This window comes from Corvus hawaiiensis, chromosome 10 (assembly GCF_020740725.1).
Source record: "Corvus hawaiiensis isolate bCorHaw1 chromosome 10, bCorHaw1.pri.cur, whole genome shotgun sequence".
Taxonomy (NCBI): Eukaryota; Metazoa; Chordata; class Aves; order Passeriformes; family Corvidae; genus Corvus; species Corvus hawaiiensis.
The window spans coordinates 10,101,537-10,128,007 of record NC_063222.1 but is presented as its reverse complement, the minus strand read 5'-3'; the positions used below and the strand labels follow the sequence as shown (position 1 = coordinate 10,128,007).

General features: G+C 36.8%; 1 long non-coding RNA gene across 1 annotated transcript; it reads right to left on the bottom strand.

Moving 5' to 3' along the window:
- Positions 1-313: 313 nt before the first annotated feature.
- Positions 314-23,330, bottom strand: LOC125331049. The gene is made up of 3 exons (XR_007205838.1): positions 23,082-23,330; positions 20,732-20,831; positions 314-845 (listed from the first exon to the last, which is right to left on the bottom strand). It is a non-coding gene; the product is annotated as an uncharacterized LOC125331049 (long non-coding RNA).
- Between the last annotated feature and the right edge of the window lie 3,141 nt (positions 23,331-26,471).

The following is a 26,471-nucleotide window of genomic DNA, read 5'->3' as shown; positions in this document are numbered from 1 at the left end:
TGAGAAAGTTATTCCTAGCCATTGTCAGATTCTTTTCCTAAAGGATGACGAGCCTCATCACAAATGGAAATCTCTACTGCTTTAGTAGCTTTGTTTGTGATCTGGCTTCTTTCACTCCTTCTGCATGGAAATGCTCCCCCTATGAATGTTTTTACTTCTTTCCCACTATTTTTTCAGGTGTGCCTTGAGATTAGCAATCCAGTGCATAAAATACCAAACTCTGGAAATTTCAAAAATAGGATTTTTTTGCAGTCTATAATAGAAAAACATTTATTTATGAATTTTAATAAAAATTTTGCAGGGTTTTAAGATTGTCTTTCTCATTTCTTCCTTTCTTTCTGTGTCTTTCAACTTTTTTTGCCAATGGACCCTGAGTTTCATGCTAGTAAATCTTCATTGCACTTCCATCTCAATTTTAGATTTCAATTTTATTTTTTATTCCCCTTTTCTTTTCTCTTTCTTTTTTCTTATTAGTAAAGTTAAGTCCAAACCTGTGATTTCTTTAGAATATTTATTTATTTTTGGAAGTTTTCATTCCTCTATACAGCTTCAACAGCTATAAATCAAGAGATTTTAGTCTAGTCTCACACTGGTTTTTGTCACGTCTCTTGTCCCATTACTGTCCAGTGAGTATCCCGGCAAGAGCATTCCTTGGCCCGGTAACACTTCTCACCTTTTGTACCAACTGTTAATTTTCTCCAAGGTGTTGTGGTCTAGCATAGCTTTGGCAATGAGGTCCTCCACAGATAGGAGCAGTTGTGAGCTGGGCTCTGGATGTTCCTGGGTGTTAAAGCAGCTTCAGGCTCCCTCAGTTTCTGTGACCTTCAGTGCAAGCAAACCACACCCTGAGACACATGCAGTAGAGAAAAAGGTAAAGAAATTGAATTAATTGAAAAACGTAATTAATGCAAACAAGAAGAAGAATTGCCAGAATTGCCTGCTTGTACTGAGCAAGAAGTTTCATTCTATCAACAGAGAGTGCATCCAGGTCAAAGTTAAAAATAATAAGATAAGTGCTTACTTTGAGTGAGTGTGAATAGCAAGGAAAAGGTATTAGCAAAGATTCTCTGGAACCGTCTTTCAAGGTAGACCAAGTTCTGAACCTCTGTGTATACTGTAGAGTTAGATGATACAGGGTCAACAGGATGCCTTTTGAATCATTAATTGAGGTGTATGCTTAAAGTTGATTAGGCAGCTAAAGCTCAGTGAGAGAAAGGCGATTCTTTGCCTCTTGTTTGCTGTTTTCAGGGATTGTGTTGATTGCATCATGCAGGCAGGAAAGGGTGAAGCACAGTGGTTAGGTCACCTTAATGAGGGCAAATGAAATGTGTTTCTTCCAAAGAGGTGGAGAACCTTTTTAATTAGACATTTGTGGAACACTATTATTCTTTTATATGTTATTTTTATTGTGGTTGTTTTCCCAGGAATCTCCATTTAACAGAGGGATGTTTTATGTGGTGTGTTCTGGTGTTGTGCATGGAGACAGATGTTTTTATTTTTTGATTTTTCTTCTCAGGATCAAGGAGTATATATAACATATATAGTACTTTTAGACACACCATTTTTGTCACTCAAAAGTAACAGAAATAGCAGCTTTTCATATACACCATTTCCCACAAAGTAGATGAAACATGACTTCTGGGGGATCTGTTTGGTTGTGCTTTGTAGTTTTACATGTCTGCACTCTGCAGTAAAAAGTTCTATGAAAATTCCTTTATCATTACTTTAATAGATGAACCTTTCTCATAGAAAAATGTCCAAAAAAAAAAGTCTCCAGATGGCAGCCTACTGTCTCCATGTATCCACTATATTTTGAAAGTAAATTAGAAAATTTGGGAATTTTGTAAAGATTTTGAAAATTTTTCTCATCCTTGAATTTTTGGTGTGAAAAAATCTAGACTAGAGCTGGAAAGAAACCCTGAAGGGATTTAACCTGAAGACCAAATGCTTGATCACTACAGATCCCTTCCCATCTTCTGGAAAGAGCAACTTCCTAAAGATGCTCCCTGGGGGATGTATGTGGATGTTTGAAAGGAGAGGAATAAGAAACAAGGCAAGCAAGCAGGCATCTACCTCTGCATTTGATGATGAATTAATAAGAACAAATTTATGTGTTTAACAAATGTTATGCTTCATCAGGACTTCATGTTCAGATGCTAGGAAGATGTCTGGATGAGACAGTTGGAGTTTCCATTCCAGCTTCTGGAACTGGATTTCTAAACCTTTTCTTTCAAAGCAGAACTGCCATGGAGGAGCTAATGCCCTTATTTAATATAATAACGCTGTGATTAATATATCCTGTCAGTGTGTGGGAAACCTGAATTCAATTTCCTTGTGTGCCTGAGGGATTTGAACTCCAGACCACACAAAGTGACCTGATCAGCAAGCTACACTATTTTGTGGGTGCAGAAGACTCTCTTCATACTTTCTAAGTCATCCAAACAACACGCAAAGCCATCTGAAGGAAGGCTGATTGCTCTGCTATCTGGTAGTTGGTGTTCAGAAAACACAGGGCACTGAACACAGCTTCTATTCTCTGAGCAGTGCCTCTATCAGGAGCTGGCTATCCAAGGTGCCTGTTCCAGCCCTGTGCTTATGGACTGTGAGCCAGTGAGTATTTTCTGAGAATTTGAATATGGGCTCTGCAGATCCAGCATATGAATGTGTACCCAGGCACTAATCCCACACAAGTGTGTCAAGCTTCTCCCTGCTGTCTGAAAACATCCAGAAGCTCTGGGGAGCAGGACATCCCAAACATCTGAAAGGATGAGGCAACCACGGGTTACAAATTTGGTGAGGGCACAGGAATCAGTCCACAGCTTTTTGTAGGTTCAAGGCAAGAACCTCTCTCAGCTGAAGGAAAGGCTGAAATTTCTTAATCAGGTTAGTGAGTTTGCAGGGCAATACCATGCTTTCTGATTACATTGGGTATGATTGCCTACAATTCCAACTCACAGTTATAACTGTTACATTTTATTGTCCCCTTGGTTATTTTCATTCCCAGTGCCACTACAGCTCTGAAACCAATTGTGGACGTGTGTAGGTCAAGGGGAAGGAAAATTAAGGGTCATCTTAAGTTTATACAGTGGTGCTTTTTCATTTTCTATAAAACTAACTACATTTAGGCTCCCTGTCGGGTAAGCCTTTTTTCCCTTGTCTGTTATTTTCAAAGAAGAGAGTGCATATGACAGTCTGAGAATAGCACCAGCCTGAACACAGATGGTAGGGATTACACCACACTGAGCCTTGACCTTCAAAAGCTCACCGTTCCTTTTCAAGGTTTCTCTTCTTTGACAGGTGTACTGGCTTTTGTCAATTACTTTCATTAATGCATTTTTTTCATTATGATCAATTACCTGTGGTTTAGATTGTGTCTCAAAATTACAGCAAGGCAGGTTCCAAACTGGAAAGCTGAAACTGTTTTCCATATTTTTCCCCTTTCTGCTGCCCCAAAGTACCCTGAAGCACTCAGAGATTTAACTCATAATGGAGAAATATCACCCAGTTCCTGCTCATTTCCATTAAGCACTTGGTCTGTGAGATTCTGGCTGAAGCACAAGGCTAAACCTCACAGATCAGGTTTGCAGGGGACTGTATTTAAAAGATACTATTTTCTGAGATGTTGCAAATTATTAAAAAATTAATATGGGAACAGAAGTTAAGCACTGACTTTATAATGTGGAAGGAAAGTTTTCACAGGCCAGATAGAGCCCTTCTGTAACGTGTTGGTACCAGAGTGTAAATATCAAATGGAAATCAGCTATTTCAGGCCAAGGTAATTGAAGTAAATGGTATGCACTGGTACAGATGAAAACAGGATTCAGCCTTTTCTTTCTCAGAGATACTGGCAAGCTGGTCAGAAATCCAAATGCTTATTGCCAACCTCATGCCTTGAACAGCCAGAGCCATGGCAGTCCATGCAGGACCTGGCTGCTGATGTAAGAACAGATTCTCTTGGGAGTTTGGTTTTCCTCTGCTGTTTTGGGACTAGCTGAAAATGCCATAAATGGTTCTTCTTAACATCACAGAGTGACGTCTGTGACTGTAAGAGTGGTGGGAATCAATGACCAGTCAGGAGGACAGTGCAAGTTTCTCCCACTGTTCAGCATCTCACCAAAAAGTGTGGTTTGAATTTATTTCCGACAGAAGGTCAAATTTTTCTGGTAACAATCTACTTGTTCCAAACCCAAAGCTATCTTTTCAGGACATATATAATGAGGAATCAGATCATACCTGCCAGTTTATGGCATTAAGGCAAAATGAGACTCTCTGTCCCCTCAGGTGTCTCACGTGGCCTCCTGGCTCTCTGAAGCTAGAATGAGGGGCAGAAAGGCTGGGCTGGGTTTGACCTGCCTGTGCATTTTGCCCTTTATTCACACAGGAGAGCATCAGAGCTGCAAAAAGACTACACATAGTGTGGCCTGGCTCCTCTTGCCCAAATGACTGTGGATGGGTTCTCAACGGCAAGAGAGATGAAGGGAAGGATTGAAATGTTTTTCTGGCTCAGTGCCTCCTTTCACACAGTGCTGAAACTGGAGGGATGATCTAGTCCCAAACCAAACCTTAAAAGGTGCTAACATACAGGACAGCCAGAGGGATAGAAACTCCTCATGGTTCACAAGAGAGATAAGCAATTAATGCTCATTAATGTTAATAAGAGTTACTGTGTAAATCCTCTGTTTCCTGGACCAAGTAAAAGAAAGTCTAAAACCATAATAAATCTGTCTCAAATTTAGTAATATTTATTCCAACTACAGTATAATCACAAGAATAACATTGTGGTGCTGTAAAACGTTGAAATATAGTGTTACATCATCACTGCTATTTGTTACTATAATTTATCCAATAAATTATGGTGCAATCCATGCCTTGGGATTAAAACGACAGATTTAATATGGCATTTTTAGTCTGCATAATGCTCGTGGTTCAGGACAATAAGAGTTTTTATCTAAAGTAAATAGGTGATAAAAAAAGCCACATGAGACTGGCTTTCATTTTAAAACTTCATTAAAAAGGGATTTGTCATTATTACTAAATATGAGAGGAAAAAAAATCAAAACCTGAAATGCTCCATAAATTGACTCCATTTTTACCACATGACTTCTAATTTGAAATTTACTTTACAAACAAATGGTACTAATTTCCCATAAAAATCTCAATCACATTCAAAATGAGCTATTCACTTTGAAAGCCACGAGCTACCTAAAAGCTAAAGACAATTACAGAGTAGGGGTTTTTTTTGTACCAACACTGAAATGAAAATGATTTTCAGACTCCTCAGATTCCAGTAAATGCAACTTAGATCCCTCATGAGTACTCTGCAGTGAATAATGGAGAAACTAAGCCAAATATATGCAGGATTCTGGGGTTTTTTGGTTGGTTGGTTGATTTTTTTTGGGTTTTTTTGGACAAATAATAGGAGAGTAGTAACATACAATACATTCCAGGAACTGAGGTATCTAGAAATAATTTGCTCAGGTGGAATCTTCCTAAAATTGAATACAGTACCTACACTGTGCCTTATCTTCAGGTTTAGCAGTTGTTTTAGCAGTAACAGGAAGCATTTATTTTAAACAAAAGGTTTTGGAAAAGAGGGGATAACATTAATTTCTTCTATATATACCATTACACATTAAAACCCTGGAAATAATTTCATCACTGAAGTGATGCATCTGAGGCTGCACAAACCCTATTTTGCATCTTTCCTTTACATGACAATCACTCCAGAAAGAGTCAGCCTTTATTTGTATGAGGTGCTTGCAGACACTCAGGAAAACCTGACCAGTGGCTACTCAGGTTAGAGAATACAACAAAACGCTCTTATCCAGAGGGTCTCTGAGGAATGGTCTGGTTCAGTGAAAGTTCCTGACATGGATTCTGGGTATTTATGGGTTATTCCATTCCTCAGCAGAAGAGCCTCTGTCAAAACACTGTAGCAAGAAATTGCAGTAATACAATGATACAAATGAAAGTAGTTCCTTAATAATAATTTTTTCACACTTTTTATCAGTGAATTCTCACAGAGTACTATTATAGGTGATAAAAAATTATCTGAGATAGATAATCTTTCTGTTGTGGGCTTGTGCTTATGAAATCTGGTTATTAATGATACTCTGTAGAACAAAACCCTGAAGTAAATAAAAAATAAAATATAAAAAGACAAAAAGCTTTAAATGATGTAAAATTACTTATCAGAAATATTATTATTCACTGCTGAAAGTGTACCTAAATTGAAAATGTGTTTCATAAACTGCCCCACTCCAAAAAAGTCTGTGAAAAGTTTTTAACAAAATATTTTTTCTTTGTGATATGGACTTTTATTTTATTAAAAACCTGGGACTTTTTCTCTGATTTTTTTTTTTCAAAGAGAAACATTCTATATGACTAGTTAATATTTTATGATTATGCTCTGAAATCACCATTTTCCTTGCTGATTTGAGCTTAAATTTGGAAAATCCCTTGGGCATCTGTTTATTGTCACCATGAAAAATGTGGGAAAAAGAGGAATACAGAACACACGTCAGTGGACTACACCAAATGTTTGCTTAATGCTAAGCTTGTGCTTAAATTATTCTGATATGAGCCTGAGATTAATTCCAGCAGAAAACTAAACAATCACCAATTAAAAATGTGAATAAATTATGTTGTTTATCAGATCAGATCAGATTGAGATGAGCATGAGTATCTCTGAAAGGTACATTCTACATGAAGTTGTAGGAGTAAAATTTGGACAAGAGTTTAGAACTACTCTACTTAGTTGGAGAGCAATTAATTCAGGTCCAAAATGGAAATTTATCAAAAGCTTAGGTTCAGGTCATATTTATAAGCACTCAACAAGAATGTACAGATCTTAAGATCTGCCTAAATGTGCTATTGCTGTAAGAAATTATCCCAAAACTTGGTGCATACTTTGTTCTTTAACTCAATGCTTTGTTCTTTAATTGGAAAGCTCTTAAACATATAATATGTCAAATTAAAGTAAAATAATCTGTTATTTTTCATATTAATTACATAATTATATTGCACCACTATAAAATTGCTTCCAGTCTAATTATGTCTAGGCAGAGATTACTGGTAATTAATATAACAAATAATTTTGACTACAACTAGCAGTAATTGCTTTCTTGAAGACTTTTCTAAAGCCTTTGAGTAATTTTGTTACTTCTACATACAGTACTGCAACAATTCTTTAGCACTTAGCAATTAATTACCTAAAGAAATCAGTAATTAATTGGTACATGGAATTGCATGTTTGAAACAGAACGAGAAGAGGGGATACATTTGTTTTTGGAAGTGTTGGTGAATGGCTCCCTTGGTCAATGGCTCCACACTGGTGAGTGTAAGAGGCTCGGGGTGCACACACATGCACTGATGGCTGGGAGCAGGAATGTCATCCAAAGGGAAAGTGGGGCAAGAAATTCCTGATTCACTTAAAAAATGATCAATGCTGTGAAATAATTTGGGTACCTCTGATATACTATATTATCTCAGGGCATGGCACACTAAAATACGAGCCTGCAAATGTCTGGCATTTAAAAGCCCATCTACTACCATGTTTTATACCCATCTTATCAGTAAATCTCTTTCTAAAAAGATACATGATCTAAAATTTAAAAGTAAAATTTAATTTCCTCTCCTTACCAAATACTGTGCCTCAGTACCAGGCTCATGTTTCAAGATCCATTTCACTAAGGAATCATTTTCATCTTCTGTACTCTGTGAGGCCTCTTTATGTCAGATATTTATCCATGTTTTATGTTTTTGTCTGACCTTATCTTCCCCCTAAGGCTGAGATAGCAATTGCTGCTGCTGCCACTCGTGTCTATCCATTCCCTAAAGTCTTTGTGACCTATTAATCAAGGTGGGAAAAATTTCACAACACTGGGAAAGAAGGACTTCTTAAAGTAAGGAAAAATTAGATAAAATAAATTAATTTCAGGAATCATGAATCTCTCTCTGAAATTAAATTTCTGGTGCTCTGTAATAGATGTACAAGACCATAGCATGAGTTAATACATCTCTAACAAAGCACGCAAGCCTCTTTCTCCAGCTCGTCAGCTTGGAATCATCCACAGATGTTTATAAAGTGAACTAAAATCTGTTTTTTCTTTCTTTTTCTCTAAAATTTAAGTTTTATAGTTTTGTAACACCACTGACTTTATTGGACATGTGGATGTTTCAAAAAAGCTTTATTTTGGAAGCTTTGGATTTTGAGCTCCCAAACTTAAGCCAGTATTTATATTTTTATTGTTAATATTATTAATAAGCTAAACAAAATCTAAAATGGAACTCAAGTTTCTCAATAAACAATAGAATCAGAAAATCAAAATGTTCTTTTCCAAATATCCTACAAATTTTGAGAAAAATACCCAGGTTTTAAAAGAGTAAAACTCATAACCCTCTTTCACTATGTTGTTCTATTAATGTAATAAGCCAAAAATATCCTCCATACTAAAAAGAATAAATATATTCTGCATCCCAGCCTAAAGGTTTAATGTGGAGATACTGTATTCCTGTGGAAACTGGATCCAAGTTATAATGAGTATGATTCCAGAAAGCGTTCCTCAAGCTGTTACTTGCAGGCTTGAGTTTAAGAAAAAACCTTCTTTGGGAATTTATTATTGCATTGCTCATAAAACATCATCCCATAGTTTTATTTCACTGGCTTGTGACATACAAAAATCAGACAAGGATTAGCTGACTGTAATGCCAAATATATGAGAACAATCCCTTTGTACCTGACAGCACATTGCAAACAGCAGCTCTGATTCTATGAGTTCATATTTCACAAGTGCTGAAATATTCAACAATTTATTAAGAGTTGATACTTATTTTTTCCTCTGATAGAAAATGCAGTGTTCCTCCAAATATTTGAAGTGATATCAAGAGGTCTGTGTTCTGAAAAGAGAAATCTTGGGAATTTCGAAGTGGCCTTGTTAAATTAATAAACACCAGTAATGAACTAATGAAAGCCCTACAGTTCTGATAGACATGCACATACCAACATTCATACACCCAGCAATGTCTTGCAGTCTATATTTTAGCACTCAGTGCAGGAATACTTGATGCTTTGTACTCACAGCAATGTTTGGAAGAGTTTCTTAAAAACTTCATAGCATCTTTTACCTTGTGGTTTGTGCAAGAGGGTTTTGCACAGGGTGAAAAATACTGTACAGTTTAAGGAAAGGTAATACAATTAAATCCATTGCAATGATTTACAGGATAATCTAGTAATCTAGAAGTCATATATTTTATATGTAAAGGTAATAAACAATAAAATTGTGATGAGAAGCAGCTTCAATTCTAGCATTTGCTCATACTCTGAGCTGAAGAAAAGTAACATCTTTTCCCCCAAAAAGGAAAGATATTTCACAAAACCAGAAATTATTAATTTTGATTTATTCTTCTTTCATTTTTAAGAAAATGGGTGTTGCTGTAATAGACAAAGAACAGGAAAGAGGGGGCTCTTTTGTGAATATCAGCACAAGGTATGCAAAAATTTGTCATATATGTAAAGATTTGGCAGAGAATTATGCAAATATGTGGAGGATTCTATTCCTTTTTTGATGAAGTCATATGGCCGCCCATGCACCAGGCTTCACAGAGAGTCCTTGCAAAAAACATGCAAAGGCAGAAACACTTTAGTTCTGTTCACGCTATCAAAGTTGGATAGTGGAGTTGAACCCTTCAGGAAAGAGTCCTGACAGCTTCCAGGGCCACACTGCAAGCAGTGCAATACTGCTGAACACAGCTGATAAGCCACATCAGAAGCCTCCCTGGCAGTATTGCTTTTCTGGGGAGATTCTGCTTCGTGTACGCTCGCTATCTTACAACACCCGCACCTTGTGCTCAGGTGAAAAGAGGGAATTTGTTTCTGAGGGAGGAAAGATGTACACTGTGTTTTCAGTCAGAGACTGGGTTATAAATCTTTCCACTACTACAGATGGACGTAATGGGATGCACAAACAATATAATATGGGAACTTTTCTTAATTTGGCATTTATTTACTCATAAATTCCACTGAACAGGACTGCAGAAACATTTGAAGGATTTTTTAATGAAGCAATGTATTATTGCAGTACCTTTTCTTCTTTTGTTTTCTTTCTTTTGTAGTTTAGCAAAAAACTGTTTAAGGACTGCTTTAGAAAGAGAAATGAAATGTTAGAAGTTGAAATGAAGCCAAAATGTGCCCTTGCTTACAGGCCTCACTGTCACGTGAAGATTACCAGGCACCTGTTGTCATAAGATGTATGCATTCATTGTGTTTATTTTGTTTTTGATACCAGAGGCAAAAATGCTGCTTCATTTTATAATAAGTCAGGAAATTTGTTCACACAGTTTAAATGTGAGTGTTGCAATGGGTGACCTGCTGTGTTCTTCTCAACTCCCAGATGCTTACATTCATGGATAGGCGGATATCTCTTCCTCCTTTATCTGAAGAGGAGAATTACATAAGAAATCCATCTTGTTTTAAGGAGTTGGTTAAGGCTCCTAACATTCAGTAGAGGAAGAAACTCTCCCTGCCCCCCACCCCCCCCCCCCCCCCCAAAATATCACTGGTGGGAATATTGCATTCTCCTTGTCCTGCTAGATCCATTATCATTAGTTAGAGCAGGTAAGCAGATGTGCAGGTTTCATAAATGCAGGACAACATGTGTAAAGGGAAATACAGACAGGACTATTCCATTCTTATTAATTTGCATGCACGTTAGGCTTGTCCAAACACATTAGGTGTAATCGTCTCCCTTCCCAAAGATCTCTGAAGCATAGTGGGGTAGACCATAAGGTCAGGAGAAGAGGGAATTGCCACAGCAGCTGTCATCGAGCAAGTGACTCAGCTGAAAAGTTCGCAAGGGCCTCTTTCCTTCTCTAACAGCCCTCTAGAAAGTGCAGCCCTCAGCTCCACGCTGATTGCTGGTCCTGGTGAGCTACAAACATTGCTTGGGTGTGATTAAACTTTTGCACTGAGCAATGGCTGAACATAAGGCCAGACTCCTTGGCTGGTGTATTTCTGCTCAGCAGGACCAGGACTATTTTGAATGGCTGCTGACCTGACACCAGGCATTCCATAGCACAGAGCAAAGGATCATTCTTTGGGGCAAATCCAGAACAGTTATAACACAGCTTTTGGGCTCAGTCTGACTTTGCACCTGTGTCAAAGCAATTAAATTTAGGCCAATTGTGGTGTTTAAAAAAGGATCACATCTGGGTAGCCACAATAAATTAAATGGCAAAGCAAATTGCAATCAAGTCTCAGGTGTAGAGAAAAGGTTCTTATGTTCCTTTAGGTACTATTTTGAAAAGGGAGGCATCAATACAAGTTTTTAGAATGGAATGTCAGAAACACCATGTAACCATACAGTAATGGAAATATTTAGTCAGATGAAGCTAGTTTGGCATTAGAAATTTAACTGGTTTCTTGAATTCCAGTTTTTCCACATTCAGGACAATGTGTTTCTAGTGACCAAAGGCCTCTGTAAACCTTTCCCTTGAGAATCCTGGCACTGCTGTCCCTTGATCTGTATTAGTCATTTGGATTAGCTCTATTTCAGCGGCTTTATAGGCCAACATTTCAGTGTTCGAAAGGTCTTGAAATGAACTGGTGTACAAGTGAAGCCCTCTAGTCTACAGGGATGATGGAGAATGCCTGGGAAGGAAAAACCCTATGGTCAATAATTACAGCCTAGGGAGGGTAGGTCCAGTTCACCAAACCACTGGGGAAAGGGATTGTTTAAGGAAAGCAGCAACATTGGCTCTCGTATTAATTTGTATTAACATTACCAACTTCAGCAGCAGAAATCACTATCTAGGCTGATAAGCAATTAAGAGATGAGTCCTGAATATATATGTAATTCACTAGACAGGATCATTTTTTCAGTGAGACACGCTCAGCCAGGTGGGTTTAGATGCTGACAGCACCGTAGTTGCGTTTGTACTTTTTTCCCTTTAATTTCCCCCCCCCTCCTGATCTTTGTTTGCTTTGCTTTGCTGCTTTTCCCTTTCTTTTGGAAGTCCAGAGGTTGAGTAATGTCTGTGTGTTCTCTCATTGAAGACTAACAGGATACAGATGATTCCTTTTATTTGTTTGTTTCTCATCAAAACCCCCCACAATTATCTCTCTGGATCACAGACTAATCATTAATTGTAAAATCTCTGTATCAGGAGTATTCTAGACTTTTTAGACATGTCACCTGTTTGATTTCATAAATACACAACTGGGAAAGGCTTGTTTTCACTCTGGCAACCTTCTCTTGTCCCAAGATCAGTAGGGACTTCTGTTTTAAAACACACATAGTTTACTATTATTTTGTAGTTTCTTGCTTCCATGCTTTTATCAAATGTTTCACAATGTTTGGTATTTCTCCTCAAGTCCCATTTCCTTGGGTAATGTGATTATGTGAGACTCTTGGGTGTCATTTAAGAAAAATTAATTTCTTTTAGCTTAACAGAAAAGTGTAAAAACATGAACCAAGTGCATTCTAAAAGCTGGAAAGCCAAAGGCAATCCAAAAGAACACACAGTTTATAATTTTAAAAAATAAGCTTCGTTACATGTAATATTCATATATTTGGAAGGATGAGACCATGTCCTTCCTGGGACAGTCAGTTCAACATGGCTGTTACATGGACACAGCTATGGAGTCTTGCAGTGTATATACGCAGAAATAGATTTTGAATTAACAGATGGTGGCCTTTCATGTTTGTCTGTTTTCTTAGCTTCCTGTATAAAAATCAGTTATTTCTGTTTGTTGAGGGAAATGATGCAGTTTCTTTGCAATTGTAAAATTAAAGTCCCTAAAAGCAGTGATGAGCTTTTTACAGTATTAGCAAACGCTTTCTAAATTCTGAGATACTAAGATGGCAGGCAATCAATCAAAATTAGCAATTAAATTAACATAATTTTTTAAAGTTTCTTTAAATTCATAAGGGAAATAATAATGAGTATTCACTAATAACTTTTCATATTCCTGATTTATCTGTCCTTGAAAGGACATCTGCCTTTTCAAGGCAGATAAGGCCTACGTACAGACTTTTCCTCACCTATGCATAATAAATATGATGAAAATAGGATGAAAATAGCCCTCTCCTGAGTCCCGTGGACTACTTTAGTAGCAGATATTTTGGATTGAATCTGGAGGCAGTGTCCTCAAATAAGTACAGATATCAGATTGAGATAACCAGGATGCAATAATTAATTTCAGAAAAAAAAAAAAGGCTCATTTCAATTCCTTTGTAAAGTGCCAAAGCATCAATTCAATTATTTGTGGTTTATTTCAGTAATATATGAAGGTAGCCAAATATTCAGTTTCATAACCATGTCAAAGTGCAGACTTCAGTCCTAACTTAAACCATCATGGCCATCTGCAATAAAAATCATTCTCACTTTGCTTTGCAAAACCATTGTTAAGCTTGTAGACTAAACATTCAACCACTGCAAGCAGTCAGCAGCTTTATTACTTCTCCTGCCGCTGCAGAGGCATCCTGGATTCAATTTGTCTAAATACATCAAAGTATTTTAATTTTGAAATACCCCAAGCATTTTGGAAAGTTTAAAGGCTATTTGTCTTCTGAAATGTTTGAATGTAAACTCAAATGAAAATCATCTTGATGATTTTTTTCCAGTTTAAATGACTGTCACATTCCTGTTCTGAGAAGCCCCTGAAGCTCCAATATACAGTTTCCCCCTCCTTTTTTTCCCCCAAGTAATTATAAGTGAGCCAGTTTTAAGTTACGTGGTCATATTGGCTTCCTTCATTCTGAGACTCCTCTATTTCTGTAGAGTTCAACGAATTAAACACTTACTAAGCCATCAGCTTGTCTCAACTTCTCTTCAAGCCTTTTTTTTTTTCTCCCTTTCATTAACACTAGATTGCAAATAAATACACAGTCAATTGATCCATCAGGATAAGACTACATGTAGCTGGTTCTGGGCTAAAGATGACAGGAATGTCTGAGCTGGCTGAACAGTATTCAGCAAACACAAAACTAGGCAACAAATGGGTATCTGGCCAAAACAGCCACAAAATAATTTTATCTGAAAATACATTAACTACTTTGAAATATATGAAAAATCATACAAATTTAGTAAAATATTTGGTATTTTGGCCATTAATTCACTGACATTTTTACTTGCTTTTTTTGAAGTTTCAAAACTTATACATACATATGCATAACCAGAAGTTTATTTTGGTCATTATATGTAGTATTAAGTCAATGCCTAGACAGACTTCCTGATAGCACCTTTATCCATTTAAAATTCCTCTAAAGTAATAAAATCCTCATGGTTACAGGCATAAGTTTTTGCAACCAAGTGTGTTATTTGGATATTAGAAATATATATGCATTCAACTTATAAAATCATTGGGCTAAAAAGGCCTTGTGAGTTCAGCTCAGTCCATTCCCCATGCCCAGGACAGAATCACCTGAACTCGTGTCATTCCTACCAGTGTTACTCCTACCACATGTTTGTCAAAAAAGAGACGTTGGCAGGATCAGGGCATCCCCACTAAAACTGTCTGTCCCAGTGAGTCCCTCTATCTAAATTGGAATTTTTTTCTCCTAACCTGAATTCTTAATGTAAGCCTGTTATTTTTGTTATTTTTTATTATTTATTTGTTATTAATTAACAACATAAATAACAAGTTATATGCTTCCTTTTTCCAGTATCTTTATTTGTACTTGAAGCCCATTGTTACACTTCATGTCATCCCTTTCCTCTATATTGTCAGTCCCCTGCTTGACCAGTCATTATTTGCAGATCATGGGTTACAGCACTTGGTTTGAACTCACTGTTCTCCTCTGGATGCCAGTTTTTAGACTCTCTCTACTGTGCCTGTCTCTCTTGGATGCGTCACCCAGAGCTGAAGCTCCAGGGAAAGGACACAGGGATCCCTCTGCAGATTACACAGACTGGCTTGTGCTTGGTGCTCTTTGTCTTACAAGGGATGCCAGAGCAGTATAGATAATTCTGCAACCTACAGTCATTTAAACAACTGGAAATTCCTAAATATGTCAGTCCTAATTAGAGACAAAGGACCTGATTCATTGGGAAATCCACACTTCTGTCTTGTATGCCTTAGAATGAAAACTTCTATAAACATGAAGTCCCACTTGTGTAAATTTTGTTGTTGATACTGTTGGTTTTTAAAAAGAAAAGAACAAGGTATTTAAAATTGCTGTGCCATTTTCCCTCCTGGGCTGGTAACCTGTATGGCTGCAGATTCTTTCAATCTCACAATATTAGTTACCACAAAATTACACAGTTGTGAGAAGAAAAATGTGTCACAGTAAGTTAAAGGATGTTTAAATATAGTTCTTATTTTATAACTTGAGCACTATATTCCCATTTTCAAACTGCCAATGAACCACTGGGAATTTTCTTTTACTTGCTGATCCTCCTTAAGGCCTCTATGAATAGCAGAGAAAACAACTTCACTGTAATAAAAGCAGGGGGTAGTTTTCCTTTTTTAAAATTGAGGCATTGGGTAAAATAAAGGTCATTGCAACAACCTTTGAAAGAACAGAAAGAGTAATTTTCCCCCCTTTTGCTTTTTTACTGGTTTTCAATGCAATGTGAAAAATCATTTTTAAGTTTGCCCATCTGTTTTACATAAAACCTCAGCTGACCTTACACAAAGTGAAACAAATGCAGAAAAAGCTTTGCTGTTGGGCTCTTGCCAGTAGGAGGGAGCAAAAAGAAAAGAATATGTAAAGTTAGATCCTGCTCTGGTGTAAATTAGCCCAGTTCCAGTGCAGACTTAGATTGATTTATACCAGCAGAGGCCAAGGCTTGTATTTCTTATAAAAGCCAGACTTGTTAGACCCAGCCCTGCTACCATTGAAATCACCTAGAGCTTTGCTATTGATTTTTGGGGGGAGAAGGACCCTCAGCAAAGGAGCCAGTTTGGTGCAGATAAACAGGACACATCCAGCCATGCAGTGGATGTGGCATTCAGCAGCTTGAGGAGAAAGGTTTCAGTGTGATAAACAGATTGTGGAAGGTGTGAGGTGGGGCTTGAGCTGCACCCTGACTTTGTACAGCTGCTGTACCCACTGAAGTAGAGCATATCTCCAGGCTCAGGAGATGCTCTGATACCAGACTTGAGGCAAAGATATCCTCACACACCGTGGTGGGGCTCCTGTCCTGCTGCTTTTCTCCTGTTAGCCTAACCTGGCTCATGCAGTGTTATCATATGGAACAAAAATGGATCCTGAGGCAGAGTGTGCCAGGTGCGGAATTAGGCAAAGCATGCAGAAGCAGAGCACACCAGGAGAAAAACACCATCTTTAAATCCTCACACATCTTACCCTGTGCTTCTGTAATGCTTCTGTTAATGTGTCTGAGGGGGAGCCATGCCCATTATAACAACACTCCTATCTAATATGATTAATGAGTATAAAGTAAGGTTCAAGCTTTTAATTAAAAAGGCAATCATAAGTTACTGAACAGTGAAGGTCTAGCTAAGTTTCTCAGAAGTAGGTTATTTAATAGAATGAGATGGCCCAAAGAGGCAATGGGCCAAAAATCTCTCCTCAGTCATATTTTGTTTTCAGGTACTGACTTTGATTTATAGCAGAGAGTAGAACTGGATCTATACAGAAATGAGCACATATATATGTCTATTTCAGTGTGCGCATATGGTGATGCCTAAATTTAAAGATTGCCTAAACTTTCCATTAATAGACACTTTTTCCTGTTGCTTGTTAAGTTCCCATACTTCTCAGAATGAAAATGCTTTGTAGGATAACTGCCACAATTTAAACATTTTCTTGTGTGCAAAAAAACCTCTCAGAAATGTTTTGACAAGGTCAAGAAAAGACTTTAGGATAGACTCTCTATAGGCTCTAAACTTCTAAATGAGTTTCAACATTTGGATTGAAAGTGGTTGCTGTGTATTTATCAGAGATCTGCCTCTTTTTTTCTTTCTTATTGAAAATAGTCCAAATATGACCATGTCATGGATTTCAGTTCACCCATGTCTAATAAAAACTTGACAGAGTTTGACATATTCTGTAATTTTATCATTTTATGTTTCAATTAACTTAAAATGAAATTTACAATATAGCTTATTTCATACATTTATCTCTGGCCTCTGAACACAGTATCCTCTGTCTACGTTTACAAGGATGAAATAAGATGGAATATTTGCAATGAATTACCAGGGGTTTTTTAAGGAAAAAAAAATTTACTTAAATAATTTACATTCTCAAATACAACTAACATACTATAAGGCATAAGAATACAATTATTTTACCTGAATGAATTGTCCATCAAATACAATGTCTTATTGACCAAGAGTGTCAAGAAATGTGAGCAAAATACCCAAGCATTAATTTTATTCTAGAGAAGCTTAATTTTGGGGGCAATTAGTATTTGTCTTCTCAGTGCACCTGCAGGTTTTATATTCTTATCCATTTCTATTCTATCTAAAATAACTGTATTAATCACCAAAAAGGTAAAACAACTGACATCAAATGCCTTCCACTTTGTTTAGAATTATAAAACTAATGTGTAAATGAATCAACACTGAGTGGAATGGTCAGCCTTCTCTTTTTTTGTGTGTTTTATGGTACTATTTAAAGTGGGTAAAAATCACTAATTTCCATATTGAAAACACTGAAGTAATCAGAAAACAGTGGGTTGGAGGAGGAGAACACATGGCAAGAGTTAAGAGTAGAAATCACTCACATTTAAGGACATTTTTCATATATGAACACACTTTCCCAGAAATGTTTATGTCAAGCAAAGAAATTATTCACCTAGAAAAAAAGTCACATATGGTAGAAGCAATATATCTATATCTTTATCTATATCTATATCTATATCTATCTATATCATCTGTATCTATATCTATATCTATATAAACTATATCTATTTATACCTATATCTATATATCCCCTTCCTATACAGAAGGAGAAAATGCAGAGGGTTTTTGTCACCTACCAGCTTTTGGGAGCCTTTTCTGACCATTTTACATTTGCTCACCTAATTCAGCCAGAGGTTTTTGGTTCTCTTAACAAAAGAAGTAAACATTTGAGACAAGAAATGTTTTCTAGAACCACAGAATGGTCAGCCTGTCTTTCTAACCTGCCTGAGGCAGGCAACCTTCACAGCTGGGCCTTTTTTCAGGCACGTCTAATGCTGTGTGCCAGCAGGCTTCCAAAGGCATTCCAGCTTCTCTCCCAAATTAGAGGATGAGCCTATAAAAGCTGCCTGTAGCAATAGTTACAGGGCCGGTAACAGCAAATTGCTGACCGGCCGGGGAAAGCTGTTCCTCAAATGGACAAAGCTGTTCTGGGGTAGCTGCTGCCCCACTGAGGGGCAGGGATTGTTGTCTCCTGCTAAATTTGTCCTCCAGTGTGAGCTGGGATTTACAGTTTGCTCCAGCCTTTGTGTGAGCTGATGCAGCTCTGACCAGATGATTCCCTAGGAAAGGATTCCTGCCGGGCCATTCTGGCTGGCGGCCCAGCCCTGCTCCTCTGGGTGTCTGTCTGTCTGAAGTCTTTGGGAATGGCTCTTGCTACTCACCCTCAGCATCTTGTCCCAGATATTCCTCCTGTGCTCCAGAGTGTTTTTGTGGTTTGGGGTGAGAGGAGGCAGAAAACATAAAAAACCAGCAGCTCTGGAACTGCTCTCTAAGAGCATTTAGGTATTTGATAGTACTTATTTGAACCATTCCTTGCTATCTGTTCTTTTTTTCCCCATAAAAATAACAAATAACCAGAGTGATGAATTGTGTTCCTGAATTATCACATAGGACCTCCAGGTATGCTAAAGTTTTGGTTATAGTATTTCAGAAAATAGCAGTTCAGAAAATACCATTTGGAGGATACTTGTTCCCCTCAGACTGATTCAGGTCTCTGAATTGACAAAGCATTTGACAATCATTCTTGGCAGCATTTTGATACTCTCTTTTGTTGTTGTTGTTGCTGTTTTAAAGGAAAGTTAGAGATCTCATCAAATAAAATTTATTTAACTTAGATGATGCACAAGCTACTCCACCTCTGCAATCACAAAGAGGAAAAACCATACCCAAAGAAAATGCATTGCATAATTGCTCTGTATCTCATCACCTCCACAATCTTTTTCTTTGTTCCCAATTTACTAATGGGGTACAAGAACAACAACATGTTGCAATTTCACAGCCAGTCTCAGCTTATTCAGCTGTAGTAGGTAGAGTTTTTTTTTCTTTTTCCAATTCTAATCCACCTGCTTGGAAAAACATAGTTTAATACACCTTTAGCAGAATACCTCTAGGCTGTGTCAGTAGGATTCGTGATCAAGTCACCCTGACTGACTCCTCTCTCAAATTATTTGGTCTGTCTTGTATCATCTGTTGCATTAGTGCTGCCCTGGTTCTTCTGGACAATTAAATTTGCTAAACCAATTGAATTCTCCTATAAATATGTGAGTAATCAAACTCTTAAGGAAGGATTGTTCCAAGTGTAGCAGGTCTTGCAGCAGATACCAAAATACAGACACATTTCACAGAAATGGAAAATACTGCACTAAATCAGACTGTTGTGCACATATTTGGTCACTGAATGAAACATTACATACTGACAGATATTCCCTGGCAGTTCTCAGGTAAAGGTAATTCACAGATTCCATCATTGGCTGAACTCGAAAATTCTTTAAGCATCATATGAATATATAAAAAAAGTAAATAATGACAATAGTTCTCCTGCTATTTTTGTTCATCTTTCTGATGGGGAGCTGAGAATTCTTCCTGAGTAGCTTTGATCTTAGCTGCAAAATTTGATCTCTGGAATACAGACAGCAAATAGCTGACTGCTGAAGTATGCAGATGAGTTGAATCCCTGTGGTCTCTACAGGTGTCCCTGTGAGGCAGATGAATCTGACTAAAGGTAAAATAATAGAAAAATCAAAAACCTAGTGTAAATTAAAGAGATTTCTATTTGTTGAACCAAGATTTGCTTAAACCGCAAGTTTCAGTGCTTTAAAAGCATGCTGACATGGAACAAGGTGCTATTTTTTTAAGAGCTGTAGGGCATTCTTCCAGTCATTTGAGGAGAATGCACTACATGTTCTAAAAAAGAATACTGTATCCATTCTTGTAATGCAGGTTCATTAAGCATCAGATTGATTTATTGTATTGTTTCCTTTATAAATTATTTTCATTATGTTTTATCACAGTACATGACTACTGCCCTAAGGGAATATGCAGGAATGAGCTGAATGGCAAGTGTAATAGACTGTTTTAATTAAAATAGTGTAATGCATATTTCAGTGCTATTAACAAAAACAAAATTGATTTTATTTTCTGGGTAATTGAATATATTAAGGCCAAGGTGCTGCTTTTCTATTGTTTAACCCTCTGAGTTCAACTTCATTTGATGCTTTGAGCAGGAATTCCTGGAGAAGAAGAAAACATAAACAGGAATTTCAACAGTGAAAACCCTTGATCGTTTCCAGTGTCTTTGAGGGAGCTCCAGACAGTGAGGACACCAATCCACAACAGAGAAAAGCACATTATTACTCTACACTTTTTAACCTGATGTTCTGTGGAGACAGCAGTCACTTGCCACCATAATTCCATTAGTTAATGAGCACTTCAGGAATTTGTCCATCATAAGAAAAACCCTTTAAAATTACAGTCAATCAATGACACCTATTCTTCTAAGTGGCTTTCTTTTCCCCTTTTTCTCTTGATTTATGTTGGGTATGAGTCTTTTTTATTTCCTTTACCCTCCAGATACCAAAAGTTTACCTTTTAGCAAGAAGATGCATTGTGCCAGACGGTGACAGACATGGGCAAAAGAGGTTAATGACTTCTGAGCAGAGAATTCAGATGAAGACAACCAACCAACCTAGAAAATGAACAGAGAGATGGGTTACATGACCCATCTGTCCTTGAAAAGAACCATTTTGCCTAAAAATTTTTGTCTACCAAACCCTAATTACCAGAACGTCCCCCCCTTTCACCAATGGAATTTTCACAGGAAACTGCTACGTTGCAATAAATATTATAAAGGGTGTTTCTGAATCAGCTATTATGGTCCCCTGGATTTTTATCACTTGTCAGGATAGAATGTTGTATCATCAGTTCTGAGGTGTCTCTTCTTATAGCGGAGACACTGTGGATATGGAAGATCTTATCTCCCATTTTATGGGGTGAAAAATTGTGGTTTTAAAAGTAAATACTAAATGTGCCAGGAGCTGGTTCACCATTTGTAAAGATTGCCCTATTTCCCAGGGGTATGCAACTTGCTAAAAAGGAATGGTATTGTGAAATTAAGAAATAGTATCTGTAATTTTAGCTATGTCTTTTTAAAGGAAAAACCAAACCAAACCAAACCCACTCCAACCATCCTGAAGCAGTATCAACTATGGTAATGTCTGTCTGGGATATATATATAATTTAGGAATAAATCAAATGGCTGAACTGAAAGATAAGTCAGAAATTCAAAATAAAGCAAAGCCAGACAGCAAGAAAAGAGTTACTGCTGCTCCATTCAGTTACTCTGGGGATACCCAGACAACACTAATCATTGTAGTAGTCTGAAGCTCTTCGCTATAAATCCTATACCCTTTAAAATAAAATATGGGTATCTTCTTTTCCCTATCAAAGATTTTCTGTTGGAACTCATTTACTCAACAAGAGCCTTTTACAAATGATGGTCCTGCTTTTACAACAGAAGAAGGCCATAATTAAACTGGTGAGTCATCACTCCACTGGGTTTCACAGGAAATCCCTTATTACTTTAAAGCACCTGCTGTAGCTCTTCGACTCATTTCCCAGAGAAGAGTTGCAGTTACAGATTGATTCCAAATAGTTCCCATAAAAGAATAGACCAGTGAACTGGTTTTACATAAATTTCAGTCTTTATAGTTTCTCTTCCTCTGCAATTAATGAGATCTGGCTGAATCCCCAGTTACTTCTGGGTCGTGATTTATAAAGCACAAGTCAAGATTCAGACTTTTTGAAAATGATTTCCCACATTTTCATGTTATTAGCTCATTTCTAACAGTGCATTTCTCCATGTTTCTTCTTCTTGGAACTGGTCACCTTTAATCCGTTACAAGATGTTTTTAATTATTAACAGGAATACATTGAACTCTACTGAAAAGTATTTAAATACTACAACATGACAAAATTACATGTACATTGTCTATTTCTCTATTTTGTTAAATGGCTATTAACTATTTAATTTTTCAATATTCAATATTGAATTCAATCAATGCATTTAAAAAATCTAAACCATAACATTCTAAGATCAGCATACTATATATTGTAGATACTAGCATTAAATAGACAAAAAATAATTGCGTGCTCATTTGCTGTATAAAATTTTAAAGAGAAAAGATATGTATAAGCCAAGAGAAATCAAAGCATTAAGTTTAGATTCAGTAATTAGATTACATCAGAACAAAACAGAAAATTTCATTCTGAAATATGCCCAAATATTCCAAATATATCAGAAGTTTTGGAAACTATTTTTAAGTGCTGCTCTAAATGAATTATAATGATCAAATAATCCTAAGCAAACTGTGATAATTTAGGCAGATAAAAATTATTTCGGAATAAGGAAACTAATATTTTCATAGATAAGAATATTATAGAACCAGGATTCAGACAGTTTAGCTTTGGAAGAAGAAACAAGTCTTCATTATTCACGACCAAACATAGTTTGTATCCTCATTTAGATTGCAGTATTTTTGCTCAATACAAATATTCTGTAATAAAAAAATAAGGTCCAAACTTTAAAGCAATTGTTTAGAAAATAACATGTTCTTACTGTGCCAACAAATGCAAGTAAAAAAGGAATCAAATCAGTTTCATGAAAAGAGATAAGTTTAGAATTAACAGAAATCTAAAATGCAAGTAACTGCCTGGGCTAACGAACTACATTTTAAAAATGCAGGGTTAAAGACAGTTTTTATTTAGAGTATAACATTTCACTGCAGTTTGGAAGTAAAATAGAAGGGCTGTTTTTTAAAGGAATAACATCAAATAGTTTCACTCAAACATATGGTCAGGGAGTTAAACTTTTGCACTTTTTTTAGGTGACCCATGTTTGCAAAACACAAAAGATAATTCAGTTTGTTCAGAAACTCACTCAAACCTTTCTGGGTCAAATCTTCACCTTTGTCGGGGAACATTCCCATTGAAGTCAACCTTTAGCACTTTCTCTTCTCAAGCATCCAGCTCTGGTGTATTCTGTGAGGAAAAAAGATCCTCAGATGTCTGTCTGCAGTGTGTTCTGTGGAGAACTGCTGCAAGGAATAAAAATGGTAGCAAATACACTGAGCATCCTGGGTTGCTTTAGCAAGCTCACAGCTTCCATCACCACTGAAAAAGGAATTACAATTTGCTCAGGAGTAGACAGCCTTTAATGTTGTGCTTCACCAGAAGTGATATGAAAAAAATGCATATTTACCTTTGACTTTTTTATTTGAACTCTTACACTCTTGTCATTTATCTTTTGTTTACATTTTTACATGTCAGTCTTGAAAATCATTGTCCATTTACAAAGTTCATGTAGGAGTAACCCCACTAGTCACTGTCACCCAGGAAGAATGTGGACAGTGACCAGCAGAAAATAGATGCTATCAGGTGTCTCTTCAAGACTTTTCAGCGTCATTAGAGGGCAAAGTCTTCAAGACTCAGGTAATAATTTTTTGTTTGAACCTGTATTTGCACAAGTCACTCAGTGCCCAGCACAGTGGATGTCACTCCTTTTGGAATCCCTGTTATCATGATACATTATATTTCTATCACAAAGACCTGCAATCAAGGATTAATAATGTAACCATTAAAGTTTCTCCTACTAAAGTTTCTCCTACATTTTCTACTAATCTGTGCCTGAACCTTGTCCTGACTTTCTGTCCTTAGAAGTCAGCCAGCCTTGCTTCTCTCAAGGCAAAATGTCTGGCAAACAGAAACTCTCTGCTGCTCTCAGACAAGATACTAATGTAACTTAATTTTCCATAAATAGCTCCTACATCATCTAAGTTCAGCTATTCCTGTCTGCTAATACTGTCTGCACACACTGACTTGCTCATATAGAGCTTCTCTGAAGTCCAATCCACTCCAGCCAAATATGATTTTTCAGGCTGAGATTTATGCAGCAGCTTTGGCTCTGAACCAGAGCTGGAACTGGACAGCTGGAACAAGAATTATCTGGCAGCAGATTCAAATACAAGTGCTGTGGAAACCTGTAAGATTTTTCTCTATCAAATGCACACAGAACTGAAAAATAATCACAATAAACCATCTTTCCTGAACTGAATGAAAAAATACTGATTTTTTTTAATAGTCTTGTGAGTCAGTCAAGGGTGAAAATTCTTGTCCTCCAGCTCTTGTTTTTTAAGGAGTGTGAATTCCAAACTTGTCTATACCATTATGGAGCAGACCCTCATGAAATTAGCGCATTAAAATGAATTTACCCAATGTTTTGGTAATCCAGTATACCTCTGACACTTAATGTAGTGATATTTATGAAGGAAATTAGGTCATAGAGAGATCCTAAGACCTTGTGTTACATTTTAACAGTAGGATCAATTTAAAATCTTAGGCAATGAGTCTAGAAAAGACTTGGAGGATTCATCTCTAGGCTACAGTCAAGCCAACCCTGCGGATGTGTGACATTCTCAGTATTTCAGAAACATTTGTCTAACCTCTTCTCAAAGTAATGGTGGTCTCATAACCACCTTTTCAGTGCAGTTGAATATCAGTTAGCCTTTCAGATGAAATATTTTCCCAGGCTGGCCTGTATCTTATACATTGAACTGTTATTATTTTTATCTCATTTCCAGTACAGAGAAAAAGGTATTCTCCATTGAGGCCAACTGCTGTGCATGTACATGTATCGTTCTGACTGTCCATTCTGTTAGAGAAACCCAAATCTTTCACTCTTGCATCTGTTCATTTTTTTCACTTTGCTTTGAAATCTCTCTCTTTCTTCACATTTCCTTTCAATATTCCCAAAAGACAGTTGTTCTCCTGGTCAAGGAATCAGAATCTGGCCAGAACCTGTATCAAAACACCTTTGCACAATTCATTTAATGTCTGGAAGTAGTTCTAAAAAAAATAGATGCGAGGTATAATGAAGAGAAAAAGAAGTAAGAAATAAAATATTTCACTCCTTTCTTCCTCAAACAAGGTATATTCCTTTTTAACTGGGATGAAAGATAATTCTGAGTATCTCTTAATCACTTCTTTCAATGTCTTTAGATCTTTTACCATTGTTGTGATACTTCCACCCCTATTTTGGGTGTGTATCCCTGTAGCCACATCAGGAATGGGAGGGATTCAGGGAGTTTCTGAGTAGTGGGGATGGTGCTGTGACAAATACTTCCCTGAAGAGCAGAAGCATTCAGGGAAGAAATGATGTGTAAATTTATCCACTCTGCGTTATCCTGGCTATTGGTTATCTCGCTGCTTTCAAGAAATACAGTCCAACAATTCAGACAGATTATTCTAATGCATAGACAAAAAAAATTATGCAACTTCAGGAATATGAACCATAAGGTTGATTCCTCATCCAGTCTAGAAATTCATATATAAATACATAATTAACTAATATTTAGTTGATTAAATAAATTCTTGGTGGTGTAAGGTACAGAGTAAATTATTTATTTATCTATACATTTAAAATAACTCTGTTTTGTCTGATTAGGTTGTCAGAAAAAGCAATTTGTTCTGTCCTTAATGCCCTAATGCAATTTCTAAAAAAAGCTTTCTCTTCTTCTTTTTTTTTGTTTGTTTTTTCTTGTTGTTGTTTGTTTGTTTGTGTTTTTTGTTTTGCATATTGTACAATTTATATAGCTATAATTTATATATATTTTTGGACTGTGGTGGAACAGGTAACTATTTCACAACTGAAGAAAAAGCAGGATGTATTTAATGATGGAAAGGTGTGTCTCAGCAATGTATTATCTAGAGGTTTGGAAAAGGGATTCAATTTAAATGAAATGACAGAAAGCAAATCTGTCAACATATCTGTGCTCTGGTGCTTCTCTGAGTCATGAAACTCCCAAGTTGAAAAGAAAAGTTACAAATGAGACACCAAGAAAAAACCCCAAACAGTTCTTTTAAAGATGCAAATTAAAATTTTACTCCTTGACAAAATGTGATTAATTGCACATAGATTACTGCTCACCATAATACAAGGCAATTATCTCTATTGTGTCCAATCCCAGGAAAGTAGCACAGGGAGAGAATTGTGCTTCAGATTACGCCCACTCCTTCTGTATTTAATGTACAAATATATGAAAACAATTGCACACAAATAACTTATTAAATATTACTGAATGCAATAAAATATAACCCAAGATAAGATACCAGGGGTGTGAAGGAATTTGATGAAGAGGCAAGTACCTGTATCTGCAACTAATTCCCATTTGTTTGGGAGCCCAATGTGACGTGACATGATTCCTAACAGCACTTGCTTTGTTTCCTCCATTGTCTCAGCTTGACCTTCAGCAGATTAACGTGGCATCACTCT